Here is a 21,421-nt window from a genome sequence, read left to right as displayed (position 1 = left end):
TTGCATAAGGCGGCCAATTCAACTCGGAGTTTGCGCTGTCTTCGCAAATTGTACCATCCCTTCTTCCGCTGTGTTTCTTTCTCTGCTAAAAAAAACCCTTGGTAGCACCCGCATAATGGCTACAGCAAGGTTGGATAATCAGTGATAATAAGTATTCTTTTCGGTATCTTGCTTTTAAGATGATATACCTCCAGGAACGAAGATTTTCCACTGCATATAAGCCAATCAAAATACCTGATCCAAAAGTACCTTTGTTTAAACCAGGCGGCGGAGGATTCAGACCGGCTCCGACGCTAGAAAAAAAAGGCACCAGCTGCTCAAACGGTGGCCGGCCGTACTGTAGGTGCCGAAAACAACGCCGTCTCCACTAGCTAGCAACACTACTCTTATTCTACTTCCCTTTACCACGATGGTCGCTTTGTCCGCCATTTCTGTTTTATCACTGCCCCCTACCGGAGCCCCAAAAGAGCAATACCATCACGCATGGAGAATAGAGTGCAGGCTGCAGCAAGGTGATGCACAACTTTTCAGCAAGCCGAAAGCTTTTTGCTAACGTAACACTATTCAATATTGAAGGAATAGTTCAAGATTGCAAAATTATAGATAGCACTCTCACTTGTCATCTATCTCGGGTATTTTAGAGGTAACATTTATTGCACTGACGATCATACCACAAGTAATCCTGCACCCTTGCATAAATTGTTGGATTGTATACGTTCCAATAAAAAACAGTGGGCCTTTTACCTAACGTAAGTACTTTAAACCGGAACAATGTTCTGGTATGTTGTGCTGATTTCCCCAAATGCAGGTACTTGAGGGTGTGTGCTACCGTATTGTCTTCACCATCACGCCCTCAACTTGCAAGATAAGAGAAGTTGAATATTCGGTCGAAGGTTTTCGTAGAGCAAACAATAAGGTGAGTGTCCTGTAAATATCAAGTATTACGGTGTTGATGTTACGTAAAGGCATGGTTTACATCGAAACGCAGCTGCTATTTCAGCACGTTTAGGTGGATGCTGGATCAATATTGAGACTTCGTAACTACTCATCTGGATTAGGCACAAAGACACCATAGTTCGCTGTATAAATACAGTTTTTTCTATGGTACAACCTTTAGTGCTGATGACATTGTCGTTTTACAATAGATGCATGTTTTCATTTCTCTTCTCTGATATAGTTTTCCAAGTCATGGGCTGTCAGATAATGTAACAGGCTAAGCTCGCGTTTGTAAATGCAAAAAAAAAACGCTAAGAAAACTTCGGATTCTTTCATTCCCCTAAACAAACACCTATCAACCATACCAGGAGTAAAACGTTTTAGAAAGTACGCTTCCATGTAAAAAGATTCTATTTGTGACACTTGATATGCACAGATGTTTTTAAGGTAGAAGGGTAGACCAAGTGGTTCGCACTCACCAGTTGTGCGCCCACTGTTACAAACCACAGCAGTACCTTATATTCCTTGTCGTACTTTTCATGAGGGCGCACTTCAGCTGGTACTTGCGGTTCCTTGTTCGAAAATGCAACATAACTTATTGCACATAGCGAAATTCCGCTCAAAAAAGACAAGAGCACCGACAAGAGCGTCGCATAGCGTGTAAGCTATATTTCAAACGCTCATCTGCGAGCATAAGCCTTTACTCCTGTTTGTAGTGGGGAACATACGTGGTTTGTCTGTGGACCTTCCAATGCAATAGCGGGGATATATCCATCTAGCGAAAATGCAGGATTCCTCAAAGGCATTATCCGAACCAGCGAAAGCGACCCTAACGCCAAGAATACCAACCTAAATTAACATCGACTGTCACTGTCCTGGACCCGCATACCATCTACTATAGACAAAACGCACCGATCCCTTATTTTACGCTAAATAAACTTGGTGAAAGCCATTGTGATTGTGCCCCCATTCTGAGCATGCGTAAAGACGTCTCGCCTAAAGTATCTCTCATAGGAGCTAAGGAAATGAGCCAGGACAGCAGAAGCTCTATTCTCCACTTCGTGAATTCTTTGTGTATTTACCGTGTTGTTTTTGTATTGATAAAACGTTAGAAACCAGTGACCACCTGTGCAACCATCGTATTAGCGAAAGAGCTTGTAGTTAGATGCTTAGCTTAGAAAAACTTTCACTGAGCTATCTGACGTTTAGCACAAAAGATACGGAAACACAAATACAGAAAAGATACTGAACCACACTCAGACATTACATCAAAAGGTTGATTTTGGAGCTGGTAAACCAGCCATTTTTAACTTTAAAATTTGCCTCACGCCGATTGGTACCATGTAACGATGACCGTAATTCAAGGTAAAGCACGGGTTAAACAAGGAGATCACTCAATTCGTTCCCGTTGCCTTTATTGTTTTAGTTAGTTTCCGTAAGCGAATGTCCGTCTTGCTCTGAATGTTAATTCACAAGATATGTTTAGCGTTGTGACACTCCCGGCCGTCACTGCCATCATGCTGTTTGCCGCAATGTTTCCAGTCCTTAATCCTCTGGCCACATTAAAATTAAGCCCTGACTGTCAATTTCAGGATGCAGTAAGCGCAGCAGAACACTGTGTCTGCTAATATAACAGCATATTGTGGACACAAATTTACTGGCTCATAAAGCTAACCTAAACAGTTCCAATTATGAATAACGCAATCATTTTTCTGTGTATTGTTACCTTGTTTTTAGGAAACCCACTAAGGTAGTACGAGATAGTGAGAGTACCAGATACTGCGTTTGGGAGAGAAGAAAGATTGAATGTCGTTAATGAGAAAGCAAGGGAGCGCTACCGAAAAGCCACTTCGCTTAGATGCTGCTAAGATAACCGCTGCTGCTACAGCCACATGCATACAATGTACCTATTCAAATAGGAAATAGTCTGGAGAATAATTAGAGAGTAAAGAAGTGGTGCATATTTCTCAATCCTTTCAATTTTTTTTCTATGTTCATCGCCTCCCAAGGGAAAAAAATAGGAATAACATCCGCTCTAGCAAAGGTGTGGACGTTTCAATCCTTCTAAAAATATTTCAAACGGTACTACACAAAAAACAAAAAAAATGTTTTAAAAAGCAAATGGTGAAATCCGTTATTGCACCCTTATTCTTACTGCTTGGAAACATGTCAGGCGAAGCCATCAGTTTTGCGGAGTTAGCACTCTGGAATTGGAATGACTCCGCGGTCATTCCACTTTTTCGCGGCTCGAAATCGAATAGTAACGAAAGGCACAAAAGTTTCGAGGAATGAAATGGGAATTCAAATAGGGGCGCCTTTTTGCAGGAATGGAATGGGAATGGCTTGAGCGGAATTTCAGGACTAGCTATTTTAATCTTCAGGTATGACCTATACAGATAAACTAGCTCTTGAATCAGCATCACTGGAACCAAAGCAGCCACTTGCCGCATTTAGTTTTTTGGCAGCTGATGTGAACCCGTGTGTAAAAGTAGTAGCCCTCATAAAGAAAAGCTATATAAATGGGTAAGAAGTTCGTGGCACTTATAAGGTGCGCAAATGCAACTCCTTAGTGCGAAGACAATCGTATTTTGCAGCCGCGAAATTGCCAAAATCTACAACAGCAAGTACAGCCACTCTTCACCGCCATGAAGATTCCAACTTTTGCTTCTGTGGATATCATGTTACCCAGTAGCATAAATTAGGATTTGTTTAAATGTCAGCTTTTAAACTCACATAAAACAAAATGTAAAGCACCCCTATTTATACCACGTTTAAATTGATTGGGAGCGATTATGATGCATCCAAATTTTAGTTAGGTCACACTATCTCACAGCGTTGACACTAGAATACTGTGATTGTGTATCACGTTTTAAATTCGAACACTGCAGTTTAGGAGTTCGCTGATAATTTAACGCTTACAAGTTCGACTTCGTTCACTCCTTGCGATGAAAGGAAAAACTCGGGAGTGTTGTGATACCATATCCTGTGTGAAAATTTCGTTCTGTATTTATTTGTTTTGTGCAAAGCATGGCACATTGAGCGTTCGAGGAGTATGACTGCAAATATATTCTCCATAGTTTTTTTTTTATCGTTTGTCGTTTCTGTTTTTGTACACTCGACTAAAGTGTGCAATATCGATAATCTGCTCGCACGCTACCTGCCTCCATGAGCAGGGGCCCTAGTCAGGCTCCAAACCTGTAGCCTCGGCTCCCCTTTCGTACGGAAAAAACAACGAAGAAAGAAAGAAAGAAAGAAAGAAAGAAAGAAAGAAAGAAAGAAAAGAAGGATAGAAAAAAGAAAGAAAGAAAGAGAGAGAGAGAAGGAAAGAAAGAAAGAAAGAAAGAAAGAAAGAAAGAAAGAAAGAAAGAAAGAAAGAAAGAAAGAAAGAATGTGTTGCCTCCCGCACAGGAAATGGGCTTTCAGGTGTATGACGCAAACATAGTACGGCTCAGCAAGCCGTGCACTAGGTCGGTGCTTGCGGGGCAGCCTTTTTTACACTGACATGCTCAAACAATACATGGCTCATTGGGGGAAGGAACCGCCGTTCTCGGATCGTGGGCGATAAATTTCCATCGTCTGCGAACCCGGATATGCATATGCACTGGCCGTTAGGCATTCCCTCCGGCCTTTCGGCCTGATATTGTCCCCGAGGACATACCGTGGCGCCACCTACGAATGACGTCACTTGTTGGACGCCGGGTCTGATTTTCGTCGGCTACAACCCATTTCCTGCGCGTATGCGGCCACGTGTTTTGTGTGTGTGTGTGTGTGTGTCTGTGGCCACCGTTCCCCCCCCCCCCTCCTTGTGGATTTGATGCAAGTTACCAAAAAAAGTTGTCTACAACCCGAATAATCCGGGCGAGCAATCAGCGACTCGCTTTTTCCCGGCGACACCACCGCACCCCACAGCTCATACGCAGCCAGCTAACGCCAAGGATGATGCAATTGATGCCGAGAAAAGTACACTGTAAATTTATTATGAAATACTTGCGACGTGACATGTACGAGACTGTGTGTGCAAGGAAACACCTTCTAACAGCAACGGAAGCGCGTCGATCACTTGTGATCTCACCGCGCCTACTTCTCGCCTACAGCGTGAAAACGGTGATCAGATTGCTTCACCGCGCATGCTTAAAGGGGCCCTGAAAGGCGTTTTGAGCACACTAAATGAAGTAGCGCAATCGTTAGATTGGGTCGTCAACGTCATCTGTGCCAAGTATTACTCTTTTACCCGCAGCGGAAAGCTCACACTTTTGTTGCAAAGTTTGTCGCTTTTTTCTCACCCTTCCCTTCGTGTTTTTGGACGCCGCCATCTTCACATGTCTACATCATCGATTCCCATATGTTCGTCATGAGCTAGACGTCCTGCTATTGGGCATCTTTTTCACGCACTTCCGGCAAAGAGATGAGTCGTCTGCTCAGCGTCGGCTCGCCGGCTGATCTGCCAGCGGAGTGGAGTGCCGGAGTGCTTGGACATTTTACGACAAACGAAACAAGTGTAAACAAACGCTTAACCGTTCGTATTGAATGCAACACGGCCATAACACGACATGCATATTCTCTTACCTGAGTACGTTCCATAAAGAAAGCGTTGAAGCCCCGTGGCACTTCTTTCGTGCAATCGCAGATAACGCCCTGAGCCGAATGCCCGGGTTTGACGGATACATTTTATTCAACTTCAAAACAATCCAGAGACGCGTTTCGAACGAACACAACGTCACAACATGCGTTGCAAGTCTGAACCGCGATCGACAGACGAAGGGTTGCCTGCTCCTGCCCGTCGTAAATTCGGCACTCACCTCGCGCGCGGTTTGCGGGGAGGAACAGCAAGTCACTTAACTCTGGCGCGCAAGCCGAGATGGCTTTTAGCCACGCACACTGCACATACCCCATGCGAGGTTGAGTCGTACGTCACTCGAGAAAGATAATCCAGAACATGGGAAGCACTATCCACCCGCAGAAGCACAACGTCGCATTTCATCGCGAAACAAAGGCGTCCACAACACACACACCATCTGTAATGCCAAACGCATCTCACACTTCCCAATGGGAGTGAGTGCTACGCCTGCAGTGCCCACATGTCGCGAGATGGGGCCCCGAGCTGAACCGGGATCACGCAACCGTAACTGACTTCTGGGGCGGTTTGTGCCTTGTTGCCAAGGCAACCGATGTTTGAGATTGTCAAAGAAATGGCGCTCGCTGCAGCGCTAGAAAGCTCAGAGCCGCGCCGGAGCATGTTTTGCCAACGTTGCCGCTCTCCACCACGCGTCGCCCCAAGCTGAACTGGTCCCATGATTGAAGCGTTTTGTGCACGGGTTCTGTATCGGTTTAAAAAGTCCCTTTCACATGCCGCCGGCAGGAATTACCACCACCGCAAAATAATACAGCAACGTACACCGCGAAAGGGCAAGGCAAGGCCGCCGCACACATGCGGCCAGGTTTTTCGTTCGCTTTTCCAGCCTTGAGCGGAGTGCATGATTCAAGGTGCCAACAAAGCTTGCCCGTAGCAGATGGCAGTGCGAGCAACGCAATAGTGGAAGTACGTCACCGCCGCGGAGCGCAGTATCACGGGAGGGAGGCCTGCGCGCCGTCAACAGCGGAGAGTAAGTTGAAAGGAGGAGGAAACGAGGTGCGACGATAATGCAGGGTTTTTTATTTACGATTTCTCAGCTAATACGTATCGCTTTAACAAATTTTTTTGTGGGAGGAGATAGCTAATACATTGCTTGATTTGGTTACATGTACATCCGTGCATCGGCGGAAGGTATTTCAGGACCCCTTTAAAAGTACTGCTATGATGTGCAGTTAGGCATAAGCAGTGCGTATTACCCCTACAATTTTTTTCATGGTTATACCCGGATTTGATTAACGATCACTGCCGTAGCCTGTACTCTGCACGGCTGATATGTTAACTTGTCGCGACAACTTGTCCGCTATGTATAAATGGTATACGAACGCGAATTTTCAACGCCTGCGAGCGGGTTTGGAAATGGCTATATTTAGTTTTCATTAGGACTTCGGTGAGGGGAATGTATAATTATAACGTGGGTTCTTTTATATTTACAGTGAGCCTGCCTTCCTCTAGCATCAATGAAACTAACGATCGCTCACAGAAGGCGACGCTGTGTACGAGGCGAAACACGTCGTTAATTAATTAGGGTAATTGGGAGCTTTAAAATGGGAGAACCGAGCGTTGGGGGCCCCCCAAAGTGACGGGGGAACCCAAACGCAACACGCGCGTTCGACGAATCAGTCTCCTTGAACCGCTCGCCGCCGGCTTCGGGTGCAGGTAATCGAATGTCGGGAACTTTAGGCTTAACGTCGCGGCAAATATTTCTTCCCCGCTATCGTTACAGTTGCGAATGAGAGTCCGTAATACAACTTTTCACTTCACTGTCACCCTGTTTCTTGTATGTGTAACTTTGTATCCGCGTCCGTTTAAGCGATCGATGATGAGGAACCTGCCACGGCCTCGGCCGATGCTTGCGCCCAGGGACATATCCTTCGGCCGCTCGCCGCACCGCGCGTGAACGGGCCGGCGGTGCCGGGACCGACCTTCGGAGACGGTCGGCGTAGGTCACGGAAGATATTTAAACATCGCTTTGAAAACCACAGCTGATAACACTACCTAGCACAATTTTTCAGCACTCTAACATCCAGATTCACCGATGTCGAATTACTTTTTCCACAACTAGCGTGATTTTAAAAAGCGGCGACAAGTTGTTGCTGTCGCGACCTGCGTCGCTTTGAGCTGCTCCATCGGCCGTGCGGGCAGGCACGGCGGTGTGTGCGCGGAGCGTTTCTGCGAGCAGTAAACGCTTCATGATTTGTTGCTTTACACATTTGTCGCAAACAAGGGAAATCTAGAAACTTAGCGTGGCAATCATCGTAATCTACGTTGTTGATCGGGGAAACGAGCCGCAGCTTACGCTTCGGTCGCACACGTACGCCACCACGCTCAAGTTGTTTGCGGAGAATATACCACAGTTGATACGGTTATAAAATCCCCATGACGTCAAACTGCGCTTGACGCACTGAGAATTAACTTCAAACGACGGGAATCAACACGAAAATTCCTTTAGAACGAACGTCCTCAGCTAAGTGTCACGCGCTGCAAGCCAACTGTGCAGCAAGGTAGGAACGGTGATCCTACAAGTGACGTTAAAACGATCGCAGCGCCAGCCTCTCCAGTGGTGGTCCTCGCATATCCGCGGATAGCATACGCGGATATGCGCTGCCCTGACGTCCCTATTGGCGACTAATACAAATATTCCCCGTCCAGACGCCCCTGTTAAGTTGGTTGGAACGTGCGATACGGCTAAACTAAAATAGGTAGTGTATTGAATATATTTATTGGGCACGGTTGATTAAGAAAATATGTAAAAATGTCGAACTGTGTCCAGGCGAACTGCTGCCCCAGTACAGGGGCAGGGGACGGGTGGGGGTGACATTATTTGTGACGGCCAGAAGTTCATCCTGCCGTGCCGCTTTCAGGACTAACGTCGGAATCTGGTACTCGCCGCTCGGCTTGCGGCCACTTTGAGGCTGATTGGGACGTCATTAGGCTGAACGATAAGTTTACCTGACGTTAACCTTAGTCGCATTTACCGACGAAAATGTAAACTATGCACTCAGTGGCGATGGCGTTGTGCTGCTGAGCACAATGACGCGGGGTCGATTCCGGCCACGGCAGCCGCTTTTCAGATAGAGGCGAAAAGCGAACACGCCCGTGCGTTGAAGATTCCGGCGCACGTGAAAGATCCCCAGGTTGTCCAAATTTTTCAGAAGCCCTTATCTACGGCGGGGCTCATCACCTGTGTAGTGTGGGAGCGTTAAACCTAATAAATAAATAAATAAATAAATAAATAAATAAATAAATAAATAAATAAATAAATAAATAAATAAATAAATAAATAAATAAATAAATAAATAAATAAATAAATAAATAAAATATTAAATAAATAAATAAAAATAGATGAAAATAAATAAATCCAAGGTAAAATGTGCTAATGATCGAAAGAACTAACTATGATTTGTTAGCGGCCTTGCGTATTTCGAGGCTTCACCCACACAGCATCTCTAAACTCAGCACCATAATACTTACGACACTAAAGTCACCGGACTAACACACTGGCATAAACGAAATAGCTGTGATGCTCGCACATTTTCACATCATGCGAGAAAGCTAAGGTGTCCCAGTTGTTTTTTCACGTCTTACACTTTTCATTTCAAAATACCATTTTCCTTTTGTTACTTCAGTCATTTTCTGGAGCCCGAAGACGAAATCTGACGTCGCCCTTCACTCGTACTGCGCGTAGCTACCTAGACGGTGACGGCGATGCGGCACATCCGCGACGATTGCCTATATTTCGCACGGACATTGTCATGGGATTGGGACTATCTCGATCAGAACCAATCCTCAGTTCGTAATCAGTGAGCTTACATATCAGATTTCGCACTTCGCAGCGCACAACGTTAGAGCAAATAATTTAAAAAATTACTCCACCTTACCGCAAAAGGAACCCTGTGGAGATGCGACACATCTTGGGGGTCCACTTGGTGTTTCCGTTGGGTGGATTCTCTAATTGCGTGAAACGTGTGAGGAACGCGTATGATGTATTCTTTATTTAACACGCAGCGTAATTTTAATGATGACGGCCTTGTGGTCGCTGAAGTGTGGTCGCTGAATGGTGAAGTAACGGGACCACCGTGCAATTTGCAGCGAAGATCAAGTCTATGCACATGCCCGAAATCGGAACGCCGGTGCTGGAACGACACCTGCTATGACGCAACGGGGCGCGGCTATGACGCAACACAATCCACTGCAATCAACGTTAATCCAATCCAATCCAAAACCAACCCAATCCGAGCCACGCCAAGCCAATTTAACCCAATCGAATACAATCCAATGCCCCTCGCGAGAGAGTGTTCGCTATCGGAGAGGAGAGGGGGTGAGCGGCGGACAGCGCAGCTCGCGCGGCGAAGAGAATGGGGGAGGGGTGTGGACGGACAACAACAACGCCGTATGGAGGGACAAGGCAAGTGAATGAGATGCAGTCGCATCTAAAATTACTGATGCTTGTTTTTATGAAGGCTAAGTACGAGTAAAGTAAAATTTTCATCACTAGGATTCCTTATAGTTTCTCCATACAGAAGTTGTGCTCCAAGTTCTCTAGCGATCCTCAACTTCGCGGCCTTGTGCTGCTGGTCTCCGTGGTGCGGAACTTGAAGCGTAGAACAATACGTTCGTCCTCTAGCACAGCCCAAGAGCGAGAATTGCAACATTTCATCATTCAACTACTATAATAAGGATATGTAATAAGGGTGGTAGTGCTATAGGAGAAGTTCCATATATGTTACCGTTATATCATTATTCGGCAATCGGGACGTGTATGCGTTGTTTTCAAGGTATGAACGAGCGTGATACGGTAAGATTTATGTTGCGAATGTGTGTGCCTCGATACAGCCAATAAAAGGTAATTTTGAAGACGATAGTATTTTTTGGGCTACTTAAACACAGAAATTTTGCTGTGTTTGTCTGGCTGTCTATGACTACATTCAGTCACCCGGCCAAATTAAAATAGGTATTGTGCAATTTTGTTACATACTCACAGCCAAATGTAAACGTCTAAGCCCGGTTTATGTGTTCATACTTGTCAATTTTGTTAAACAAGAACAAGAGATTACGCAAATATAAGACAGGAAATTAAAACACAAGGCATATTTAGTGTTCTTTTATTAAAAATGCATATATGCTTGGTTTTTCTATAGCAAATGATATGCTACATCTACTGCAGAAAGCCGCCGCATGCCGTTGCCCGCGCTACCTCCAGGCGGCATACAAAAATTCACGCCGTAACAGGAATGAAAGCTTCCACTAGCTAGGCTCCACGTTCTGCTTCCAAAGCACGTGGAGCACGGCCACGTTGTTTTAATAAACCTTGAAGTCTGCCGCCTCGATTGACGCGCGTCTCCGCCGTACTACAGCGCTGGCATCACGGAACCCGGCCTTTAGCAGTGGAACGCGGTAAATTCAAACCGGCTTGAGCAAACCTTTAGTGGGTTTACCTTGGGATGAGCGCGACGGTACAGAATCAGTGTGACAGGTGAGCGGGAAAGCAAAGGGGGGCATTTCCTTGGCAGATTTCTACATAGACTATCGTCTTTTGATGACATTTGCAATGAAACGAGCAGATACGCGGCCAATATTTTACGTTGGGAAATTACAGGAATTGATTTCGACTTCTCGGCCATTCCAGGAGAGGGAATGGGAAAATTTTTTATTTTCCGCGGGATTGAGAAAAATGGAATTGCAGAAAGTTCCAATTCCTCAGAATGTATTTGAATGGATTGGGCCTACCTATTCCGAAACACTCCAGGCCAGTATTAAAAGTTAGAGCCAGTTACACTCCAGCTGAAATATGCTGAAACAGCAGACCTGACTTGGGCGCGCTGGCACCCACCTCGCGCCGATGCTGGCCTAGATCACGACGTTACTCGCCGTGGTATTTACGTACTTGAAGCTGATCCCACGAAGTCTTGTACTTTCAGTGCATATATAGGGGCCGTTAGTGCGCTGCGTTCCCCGGCGTACTACGAAATCACGCACAGCACGGCCGTCTAATCTCCTCGGGAGAACCTTCCGGGACCACAGTTCGCGTCCGAAGGTGGCACAGGCCGGCGCTGGGCAGGTACTGCTGAAAGATTACGGCACCTCACCATCGTGAATGGCAACGTTTCTTGTGACTAAGGCAGTATAATGTGGCGACTTTGCCATGTTCCTGGCAAGCTCCCGTAAAGGCGCGGCTCGTTTGCAATAACCAGTGGTCGTGGTATGTAGCTTTTTGTGTGCACATTGTTGCATCCGGGCAAATGAAGACTTACGTTGTCTCTACACAGGATGGGGGGATTTATTAGGCGATACTCCTAGTTGGCAAGGTGAGGCAAGTAAGACCCGAAGGTGTAGCCAATATGGCAAACGAAGCACAAGCAGGCGCCCTTCTGCACCGTCGTCTTCGGTGGCAAGATTTAAAAGCAGAGCTGTTTAGGCTTTCACTTCAGCCATGGAGCGTTACCCATCCGAGCGCACGTAACAGTGCGCCCCGTGAAGATCAACCGGCATCGACCAGCCCAAGTTTCGAGAATGATTCGCCCAGCGTTAGTGGCGTGATCTTTACCGTGCGGTGCGCCTACCCAGTTCATGTGCGTTGGCGGCTGCAGTGGGTAGCACAGACACCGAGTTCGCGAAGCCGGTTGCTGCGGGTTCTAGCGCTTGCCAACGCGGTCCTGTTTGGGAGAGATGTGAAGACCTCCCGACCAAAGGATCCGTGCCTGCCTATCACGGAGAACTTTCCGCTGCAAGTTCGGAAATGCATGCAAGGTGCACAAGCCTGGTCTCGGCAAAGGGATAGGGGACACCAGCTGGGCCCTTCCCCAGCCTTGCAGCAGTAGTGCAAGCTTTGCCAAAGTTTTTACCTCGTGCCCAGTTCCATGACGCTTACTGACACGGAAAACAGCGGCCATGTTTCTCAGTCGAACATGCACACGCGCCAATTGATAAGGAGGTGAACGCGCCGCGTTGCCGGATCTTGCACTGGGTGGCCGTGGGTGTCGGCTCAGCGGAGTATATTTGTATAGAAATCGATGCGGTGGGGCCATCTGTTTTCCCATAGCGTAACATCCACCTGGGTCGACTGGCATTCGTCCGCCCGTGCGGATATTGTGGCCGAAGAGTGCGACCACCTTAACAGCTCGGTGTTCACAAATACAATGTATTTAAAGTACGCTATGGTGAACAGAAAGAAGGCACGCAGTCCGCACCGTTATTGAACTGTGAGGTCACGCACGTTTTTCTACCAACAGAGTGCGCACCAAAACACATTCCACATTCCTTGAGAACACGTGGCAAGTTCCAACAATATGTCACGGCAGAACCCATGGAGACCATCTAAAAGTAAAAAGAGATACGCATGGCTCCCCCAGAGGAAAGCTGACACAGCAACTCGGAGCTCTTTGCGAGGCGGGTTGACACCACACGAGACGCAAGACACTTATTTTCAGCATCAAAGGACGCCTACTATCCATGTAATGAACACCAAAAATTAATTCGGGTGATAAAGTTCACGAATCACTTACAGCAGCAAACAGAATGTGCGCTAACAAAACAGAAACAGGAATGCGTACCAATGCCCAGCCCGCTTTGGTAATATTTCAAAAAAGACCTTTTGAGTAGTACCGGAAGTTGGGAACCATGGATCTGCCGTACATAAGTTGTACGCACGTGTGGTACTTGCCAATACTCAGCCTTTCTTTTTGGGTATTATTTCTGTGCAATTCGAACAAAGAAATAGTTTGAGTTCTTGCTGTTTTTACAGGGATTCTCAAGTAATTTGGTGTACAGTATAGTAATGGGTAAGTTGTTTAATCTCTATAAACTAAACTGTGTATGACAAGTTACTAAGTATTTGCAATACTTTTCCTTAACCTCTGTGACACCAAAATACAGTGATTCTCGTTAAGAAGAAGTCGGTTAGGACGAATTCTCGCTCATTCCCAACAACATCGGGACGTTTGTTTGGTTTTCTATAGACCCAATGCTAAAAGAATCAGCTTAAAACGAACAGCTTTGCAAGTACTGTTTGGGTATGACGAACAACGTTCGGGGTTGAGACCACTCAGTCCGATCGTGGGTAGCGAACGCGGCAGTCGTCCCGGTGTGCAGCGGGGCATTAACGCAAACCAGAGGTACGGAAAAGTAAAATAAGACCTCAGCGCGACGTGAATTCGCACAGCGGGGAAGGGAGTGAGTGAACAAAATAGACACGCGGGTAAAGCTACCACTTCTCCCAACGTTAAACCCGTGAAGCCAACAGCAAATCAAAAAAAAAGGGGGGGGGGCGGCGCTGGCGAGTTTTCCCCTCGCTTTGCTCTGGATTTCCTCAGTCGTCACTATACCATACTTTATGTTCCTATGATAGTCATCCTCATCATCATCCGTCTGTTCGGCTTCCAGTCCTTCTCTTCGGCTTCGGCTGAATGCGCGTTTCGTGACGGCTACACCTAATAAATGTCCTGTAGCACATGTCCTTCAAGCTCCTTACAAGTGGTGTAGGTCTAGCTAGATCCCGTTCTCTACGCCTGGCGATTGCACCGATGGACCTACTTTCCAGGCGGTGTTTACCCCCAAATAGCATGCAGCGGGATGCCGGGAGCAAAACCGCAGTCGCTGCCACTGCTGCCTCTGCTACATTTACTATCACCAGCCACAAGCGCGACCCACCGTCTGTCGGTGGGCTCCGCGGCGAGGACGTCGATGACTGATTGGACCAGTACGCGAGGGTTCCTGCATTTAACCGATGGGACGACTCCTTCAAACTCCCAAACGCTGTTTTTTACCTGAGAGAGGTGGCAAAAACATGGTTCCTAAACCAGTACGGCGAATCAAAGACTGGGCCAGCTTTAAGCAGATCTGAGCAAGGTTTTCGTGACTCCAAGCACTCGTGCGGACGTTGTCAAAAGGGAGCTAGCTTCCCGCATCCAGCACCCTGAAGAGACGTACGCCTCTCACATTGAGAACATCCTTGCTCTTTGTCGCCGCGCGGACGCTGCGATACCGGCAGTCGACAAAGTTCGCCTCATCCTGAAGAGAATCCTTTCTTTTGCGTTCAACGCTCTCGCACTCCAAAATCCTGCGAGCGTCAGGGATGTGCGAACAACGCGCCAATGCCTGGACGATCTACACTCTATTCGTCTGCTCCAGGAGGCTCAGGTCAATGAGCTGTCGGGAGACGTGGATTCACGTGCCATCATACGCAGTATCATAAAAGAAGAGCTGCAGCTGCATGAACCACCTGCTTTCTCGCGGTATAACATTCGCCCGGGCGACCCTCAGTTGCGCGACATTGTCAAGCAGAAGCTGGCCTCCATGGCTGTTTCGTCCATACGACGCCTTCTGCTCCTATCCCAATAATCCCGTCATATTCGGTGATCGCGGCGAATCCACCCTTACCAATGGAAGCCTCGCCGGCTCATGGACATTTGAGCGCCATCTCCTTGGCTCCCCCCCCCCCTCCCCTCTCAGGCTTACTAGAACGGCGTCCGATCTGTCCACCAGGCTTTTTTGACTTATCGACCTGTCTGCTACTATTGTGTAATCCGCGGACGCATTTCCCGTTTCTGTCCACGGCGTCATCAGGATGACAGGTGAGGATACGAACCTTTTGAACGGGACATCCGCTTTCCCTAGGGCGCTCCGCGAAACAAGTACGTCTCTCCACCGCGACGGTATTCGGAGCCTCCAGCCCCAGTTAATACGCCTCTCAACGAGCGTTCGTCACGACGTCGCCGATGACCCTCGCCATATCGCCGCTCTGTCTCGCCCCTACGACCCGCGTCCCACCCTACTGACTACCAATCGAAAAACTACCGCTTCCAGTTTTTGGAGGGGAAACTGCATTATTGGAAAAGCCAAGAACTCATCGAAAAGTACCGTGGAATACAGCATATGTGAAAGTCGAAGGCTGGATGCTGATGCCCTCGTTGACACTTGAGCTCCCATATCCGTCATTAGCGAAAATTTGTGTCCTGCACTCCGAAAAGTAAGAACCCCGTGCACTGGCCCCTCATTCTGTGGTGCTAATCAGGTTGTGCTAAAGCCGACTGGATTATGTGCAGTGCGCGTTTTGATACACAAAATTCTCCTACCACATCCAGTGCGCGCTATTACCTTGTTGCGCCCACGAACTCATTTTAGGGTGGTATTTCCTCTCGTCGGCACCTGCTGATATCTCCTTCCAAACCCCGATATAGAGTTCGGCCCCCACCGAGCGAATAGACATCATACCCGATGTTCCGCAGTGTCGCGTGGTGGTGAGTGCAGTACTTTGTTCTTAGGCCTGGCTGTAAGACAAACATTTTGGTTTGTGATGACCATTTGCGCGTTGTAGACGTGCTGCTAACTCCCAGCGCTCAGTATTTACAAAGAACAATCGTGGTCGCGACATGTCCTGTAAGTTTCTGGTATGGGTCTGCGTTGGCCGTGGCCACGAACAGTAAACCGGAAACGATCCTCCCACATTAAGGCACCACGATTGCATGCGCTGCGTACTCCGAAGCTATCTCTGTTCTTCCGCTTTGTTCTATTTCATCCACTTACCAATCTCCCACTAAGTCTCCCCACCGCCCACCGTCTCCCCGCTAAGTCTCCCCGCAATCAGCTCTGACTTCTCAACGCAAAACCGACTCTTTATTTTATTCTCCGAATAAAATGTTGGGTCCCATGATACCTACACACGAGTACTGCTCGGAGGCTGATTCCGCTGGTATCCGTGTGCACTTCGGTCGAAGCAGATGGGTCGAAGTGGCGGAGTATTGGGCCAGAAGTGAGCAGAAACTTAAGTTAGGAAAATGAGTCCTGGCACTATGGTGTCCAGATGAAACGCATATTCTTGCACAAAAAAAGACAGAGGAGCAGCCAGCTCAAGAAATGTAGGCACAAACCGGCGGAAATAGCAGTATAGCCCTAGGAAACTTCTAAGGTTGCGCACAGACTGGGACGGCTTGAAATGGCTGACGGCTGGGATTTTCGCGGGGTCAGGTCTAACGCCATTATTACCAGATTACCAACTAGGTGGCCCAAAACTTGTGTGAGGCGCTCGCCGAAGTGGCATTTTTTCGTCTCCAACAAAAGACTGACCTTTCCAGGCAGTTCAGGATATCGTCAAAGCGTGTGTTATGCTCTTCAAAAGTACGGCCCAAAATGTACCGCATCATCGATGTATCACAAGGAAATTTCTCACTTTAGGCCTCGCAAAATTGTGTCAATTAACCTCGCAAATGTAGGTGGAGGATTACCGAGGCTGAACGGCATGACATTAAACAGGAACAGTCCGCCGGGAGCAATTAAAGCCGTTTTCTCTTCGTGGGCTGGATCCATAGCAATTTTTCACTAACCAGATCTTAGGTCGACTGATGAAAAATATGAAGCAGAGTGGAGGCAGTCGATGACGTCGTCTATTGGTTGTAGCGTGTAGACGTGTTTCTTTGTGTTTGCGTTCAGGCGCCTGTAATCAACACAAAATCGGAACAATACTTCTTTACGCGAATCACTGGTGCTGCCCACAGACTAGCTGATTCCTGCACAAAACCCTTCTGCAGCATTTAGTTGACCTGGTCCGCAGTAATGCTTCTCTCGCTCGGAGAAACCCGTAAGGTTTCCGTCGCACTGGCCAGGAAGTTCCTGTATCGAGGGTGTGTCGCGAGCCGCAAGACGGCATGTCGACCTTGGCGTCTCTTGGCGAGAAGTAAAACACCGATGCATGTCTGGAGAAGACACGAGCTAGTGCCTTCCTCCCTCTAGAAGAAAAACCCTTGCTTATCATTTGCAGAAATGGCCCGTCCAGCGTAGCCCAGCTCCCAGTATAATCACAAATTTTTTCGTCCACCGCAGCCAGGGATACTCTCACATCTGATTCTAATACCGCTAGTTTCATCCCCCGCGGAAAAAACAGTATTATACACTAACTATTAACGGCCCATTAAAGCTGTGCCCTCCGGTTACCTAACTGAAACAATGCGGTAACAAAACATCGGTCCTGATGCAGTTTGATGCAGTGGGCTCAGCAGTAGCGCAAAAGGAAGGTTCACTAGCACCGCGGGCCAATATGGGAGCAAGAGATGTTGAACGGGAGGGCGGAAGCATGTCTTCGAAAACAACGAGAAGGTGTTCTCCGGAGAGAGAAGGATCCTCAGCGACTACTGAATGGAACATGCTGTTTATGGAGAGCTCGCCTGTCGCACAGTCCACCATAGGGCCATATTTACAGAGGAAGTCGATACTGAGAATCACATCATTTGTGGACCTCGGAAACACTGCAAAATCATCCGTTAAGTGTTTGTCGGCTAGGAATACGTCCACCGCACAAATACCGATGGGGCGTGATGACTCGCCCCCACCCCCGCGAATTCTGGCACCACGGTCCCAGCTGAACATCACTTTACGCCCAATACGCCCCTTACAAGCCGTACTCAGAACGGAAACTGTTGTTTCCGTTATTAGTACGGCAGCCATTATCTGTACACCATAAATAAACACTGCCCCTTTGTTTTTGACCATAATGAAAGGCAGAGGTATGTTTCGTAGAGACGGTCCGGCGACATCACCCCATCGGCCGCACCGGCTAGTTTCGCGGCGGCGGTGACAAGGGGCGCCACCGAGGTGACGGAGACTGGAGATGGCGTAAGGACGCCAGTGCCAAACTCCTTTAAGAATCGGGAGAGCCATTGCGGGGACTATTAGGCTGCTGGTTGTTGCCAGTGGGTAGACATGGTGGCGACAAATGGTTCCCAGGGTTATAATTATTACCCCTGTGGAAGGTAAACCGCGGGCCCACGCTTGACCCCGGGATGCGATGCCGGCAAAACCGCGAGATATGACCGGCGACCCCGCATCGGCTACAAACAGGTGGCTCGCCAGGAGAGTCGAACCACCTGGATGGATTTGGTGACTAGAAGGACTTGCACGCAGGTACTCGTCCGGGTAGTGGGCATCCTGTGAACGATGGAAACAGCCTCGTCAATGGTAGTAGCGATCTCGTCTCGGGCTAGTATACATGCACCTCGCTGGTCGTCAACGAAGTCGGCCACGCTGACCGATGGCCGTAACGATTCCACAAGCGTCGTAGACAAACAGTAATTCGGAGGTGCTTCGGGCCATGAGTGGCTGCCGTGAGATGGGTTCCAGGGACGGGTAACGTCACTGCGTCGGAGCAGCTCTTCGCGGACTATTTGTCGTATGGTCGACGGAAGGTGGGCAGACGAGTTGACCTCCACGCTGGCGACCATTGTGAGATTGGGTAGTCGGCAAAACTTTGGCGCATCTAGAGGGCTTCGAACGTAAGACAGTGTTGGATTACGTCGAAAATAGTGTTGACGTTGTCCTTACTGATGAGGAAATTATAAATGTTTTCTGCAATGCCTTAGGTATATGCTCAAGTCTGTCGTCCTCTGGCATTCTATTGATGACGACCCGGCACGACTTCAGTATCTCCTCTATGTATAGGACGTGCATGTTTCCCTGGGCACTTGCGCTCTCTGGAGGAGTGTCCGCTCAGCCCTCTTCTTTTTCGCGTCGGAATCACCAAAGGATTTCCTGAGTTCGTCGACGCATCCATCCCACGTGATCAACGCTTCTTCGTGCTTTTAAAACCACGTCAACACTGTCTTGTTTAAAGAGAAAACCACGTTCGCAAATCGGGTTGCAGCTTTCCAGCTCACTTGCTCACTCGTTCGTAATGGGTGAGCCATTTATGTACATCTTCTTCCGATTTCCCTTTAAACGTCCGTGGTTCTCGATGCTGCTGCCAGCCTCTGGACGGTGTCGCCCAAGAGTTGCCTTGTGTCTGGGGGGTGAAGACTTTTCAGACGGGTGAGAGGCCAGCTACGGGACGGAATCGACGAAGATCCAGTGGCACCATTGTCTGCTGGGAGTACCCAGCACTTCAACCACCACTGTTACGGGGATGAGCAAGCGACTAAGAGGCGAAGTAGGTTTTGTTCGCAGGACTGGCGGGGGTTCACAGGAGAGCGCGGAGTGCAACCCTCGATTCCGTCCACAAAGCCCTTCGTTCCCTTCTTGATCGCCCAGGCTGCTGGCGGGGAGCATTTGCCCAACAAGTGAAGCCGTCCTGACGTGTCGTGTAACGATGTAACAATATATATATATATATATATATATATATATATATATATATATATATATATATATATATATATATATAACTGGCATGCTGGCGATGGGGCCGAAGGCGTGGTGAACACAAAGTAAGAAACCTCGGTAACAGCAACAGCGGAGGGTTTATTTCGACGTTTCGACTTCGAGACAAGTCTTCAACAGGAATGATGGCTTCGGTCGTTTTGCTTCGGTCGTTTGAAGAAAAAATGCCCGCCAGGTGGGATCCGAACCCACGACCTCCAGAATACCGGTCTGGTGCGATCGCACCAGACCGGTATTCTGGAGGTCGTGGGTTCGGATCCCACCTGGCGGGCATTTTTTCTTCACTTTCTTTCTTTCTTTCCAAATTCTTAATCTGTTTCAATGATCTACCACATCCTCCCCTTTGCTTTCCGAGGTTTTCTCGACTGCCAACCCTTATTTCTGTATATATATATATATATATATATTATATATATGACAGAAATAAGAAATGGCAGTCAAGAAGACTTCGGAAAGCAAAGGGGAGGGTGTAGTAGCTCAAGATAAAGAATTTGGAAAATAAGAAAGTGGAGAAATATACCCGCCAGGTGAGACGCCCGCACCTGGCGGGCATTTTTTCTCCACTTTCTTATTTTCCAAATTCTTTATCTTGAGCTACTGCATCCTCCCCTTTGCTTTCAGAGGTCTTCTTTACTGCCAATTCTTATTTCTGTCTTATTTTCAACGAGCCCCTCATTTCCTATTCTGATTCGCTATATATATATATATATATATATATATATATATATATATATATATATATATGTATATATATATATATACATATAGTAAAAAATGGGTATAGCTTCTAACAAAACTGTTTATTGGTCGACGTTTCGTTCGAATTCCGATCTTTCTGAAGACAACATTTCGTATTTCTGTGCAGGTATTGATAAGCTCGTCGTCCAACGACGCCGAAAAAAGAGAGAGGGGGGATTTGGGGAGAGAGGTAGCAACAAACACGCTCTCGGCGAGGTGAGGTGAAGGTTTGCAAAAAAGAGAGAGAAAAAAAAGAAAAGAAAGAAAACGCAAAACAAAAACAAACCTAAACATGCAGAAAAGAGAGAGGAGTACACAACTCTTTCAAAAACACTGTCCTCCATCGTTCGTCAGCTTGTAGAACGAGTGACAGGTAGCGCCCGCTGCAGAGGGGGGCCGCTCTGCTTAAGAAACGCAAGCGCAAAGCAGTAACAGGGACGCTCTCCCACCATCACTGGGAGGCACAGAATTCTAATGGTCACTGACCTTACGGGAAGAGTTTACAGGAAGCGGTCGCAGCCGCACACATATCTCAGCGTGTGCGGCTGCGACGGCTATATACTGTTTGTGGCACATTGAGCAAAATATATATATTTATATATATATATATATATATATATATATATATATATATATATATATATATATATATATATATATATATATATATATATATATATATATATATATAAATATATATATATATATATATATATATATATATATATATATATATATATATATATATATATATATATATATAGATATATACATATTTATATATATATATATATATTGTGAGCGATGTTTTCATACCCATCGTTACAGTGGTGATTCCCCCCATTCATAGCATCTAGAAACACTTCCATCATCAGCATCATCTTCATTCACGCGCCACCGGCTGCCACCCTGATATCCCGTGCCTGGTGCGACCGTCATCTTCGTCGGAGTCTCTGCGGGTTGTTCCTTTCGCGA

The sequence above is a fragment of the Haemaphysalis longicornis genome, unplaced genomic scaffold (assembly GCF_048455015.1).
Source record: "Haemaphysalis longicornis isolate Haplotype H1 unplaced genomic scaffold, Haemaphysalis longicornis Haplotype H1 scaffold_7, whole genome shotgun sequence".
NCBI classification, from domain to species: Eukaryota; Metazoa; Arthropoda; class Arachnida; order Ixodida; family Ixodidae; genus Haemaphysalis; species Haemaphysalis longicornis.
The sequence above is the reverse complement of the archived record's forward strand: the minus strand, read 5'-3'. Positions refer to the sequence as shown.